The sequence below is a fragment of the Pinus tabuliformis genome, chromosome 3_1 (assembly GCF_031772625.1).
Source record: "Pinus tabuliformis cultivar Carrire ecotype Pingquan chromosome 3_1, CPIR1, whole genome shotgun sequence".
NCBI lineage: Eukaryota > Viridiplantae > Streptophyta > Pinopsida > Pinales > Pinaceae > Pinus > Pinus tabuliformis.
Genome location: NC_142301.1, coordinates 847,108,822 through 847,111,478, shown reverse-complemented (window position 1 = coordinate 847,111,478; position 2,657 = coordinate 847,108,822).

The following is a 2,657-nucleotide window of genomic DNA, read 5'->3' as shown; positions in this document are numbered from 1 at the left end:
TTACATTCAATTTATGTTTGAAGATCCCACACTACGACATAAATCCAAAGACCAGAAATGTTTGGATGAAACTTAGTGTTTTGCCAATAACTAATTCCAGTAAAATTGGTTATCAACGGCTTATCTTTGATTGATTTGCATCATCTTTCTGTTATGATTATTTTATTGTGGTTAATGACTTAGCTCAGTTTAGGTGTTTTTTTTTCCTTTAACATTGCGATGCTTCATTATCTGTTCAAACATTCACCATGCACTCTGGCACAAGAAAGTTGAGTAGTCAGCGCTATGGTGCAAGGGATGTGGTTAGCAAGCAATGTAGTGCAAGGACTATGAGTGGTGCAATTCATCATAACCAATCTACCTTGCATTGCAACACAAGGAAGACAAATATTTCTCAAACTACTTTGTGCTATGGCACTGGCCAATATTATAGCTCGGATCTCCTATCCACAAAACCCCTGCATATATATCCAACTTCAATGCAAACAAATCATGTATCATTTATTTTTTATTGTTCCTATGATTTTTGAACCAGAGGCTCATTCTAAGGCCCAATATGATGTGTAACCTTGTCTGCCCGTCATCAAAGTTGAAATTTTTTTCATGCCAGAAAAATAAAAATAAAAATAAAAAAATTAAATAACTATAGAAAACATATAAATAATGTGGACTTGTTGTAGCGGCTGCAACACCCTCCAAAATTTTGGCCCGCATCCAATTTCGGAGCCTCCTTTGAGAGTTTTACTTGATGTCTGCACATGCTCGAGTTCACACAGTGAGCTCGAGTGAGTCTTTGCACCCACCTTGCTTGATCATTCGACAGACAACTTTTGTATGTTGATGTCAATGTCATGCTTGCGACCATGCTCTGGTCATACACAAGGTATTTGCTTCATGTGTACATGTTGCCTTCACTATGTAAACATTTGTCGCACTCACACATGAAGTCATATACATTGTCGCGCAAGCGTCATCGCAGTCGTCCAACGATAAATCGCAAGAATCACATTTGTCGCTCACACCGTCGGTCAGTCTTATTGAGCGTGTATGTCTGGATGGTTTGATTTGTCTCGTCATCAAGTCATGTAAGTGTGTGTTTTCAAGTTCACGTATGCACCTTTTCACTTGCTCACACACTTAGTTGCTTTGCTGAAGTTTTGACGACCAGATTCCCCTCTAACAGTCGGACCTTTACCCTACCATCGACTCAATCGACTATCACCCAGAATAGCGCAGAAGCATCAAGCAAGCCATTTCAAGTTGCGCTGCTCGCAAGCTGATCAATCAACCTTCCTGCTGGACAACCAGATGATTTGACCCGGCAGTCACCCGGGGACTGATTCCCCTCAAAAATTTCACATAGGCTACAGGCCTTGCCCGCTCCACTGACTGAGTAAATTGTCTAGATAAGCCGGACAGACACCCAATGCTCGTACATGTCTCCCTCTAAAAATTGCATAGTTTTTCCAGCCATCCCACTAGTCATCCGGCTGACTAATCACTCGAAAAACTACGCAGATTTCATGAGCAATCCCTCTGTTGCCCAGCAGCCCATTCAGCTCAAACCAGGAGCCTGGCTACCAGCTGAGCCAAACCCCGCAGACAGTCATTATCGATCCGGATTGTTCGTCACCATCTCCCAGTGACTTCTGCGCAGTTTTCACCAACAATGCCTGGAACCTCCATCCCAGCTCGAAGCTTGCAACCTTGTCTTCCCTCCCGGTCACGTGCATCATGGTAGACTAGGAGGTTTATGGATTTGATGTCGTCTCATCGTGAGTGACTGCAGATACATGTACACAAGCAAACATGGCGCGACGACAGATGGGATGAACAAAGGGAGTACATGCAGAAGGACATGTTCGCCAACAGACGAATGAATGATGCATGCAAAGAGATGTGCTCGCGAATGGACAATCATGCAAAGATTTGTTCGCGGACAGACGAACGAGTGAGCATGCAGGGATGTGCTCACGCATGGATGGATAGGCGAACATGCACTTTTCACAAACAGACGAACCTGTCAATGCATGCCAACATACAAGCAAGGAGGAACGTGTGAATGCAACATCAAGCGAACCCAATGACCATCAAATATTTGTGCACCTTGTCATCTGGAGGTGAAGTTGTGACATGCCATGAGGACATCCATCACCCAGCAACACTACAGCTCGACATGCACACCACCAGCAGCACGAATGTACCAGGATTGTCATGTCGAGTCTTGTAATGAGTCATGTCATCCACATCTATACTGTGGGCCATACTGTCAATCAATGTAATGTAACGTGGAAGTCCAAGAGACCCACTTATCATATGAAGGGTCATGTAAAATCGAAAGGTCATAGAAGTTAAACATTCATGAGGGAAGTCGAACAACCACAAGGGTCAGTTTCACCCTTGGCTATAAATACCCCCTAATTTGCACATGCAAAGGACTTTTCACCTTAGCTCCTCCCACATATCCTTGAGAGTCTGTAATCTTTTCTTTGAGGAGTAAGTAGTGGCTCCAATGTCCCACCCATGGGGTTAGTGAGGTATGGCGTAACAATGCGTCTTGGAACTTTCGCTTAATTCAGAAGACTCCTAACAAGCCAACACATTTTCACACATGTGTTGTAATTGTTGTAAGACTAATCTTGAACACTTGTAATGCA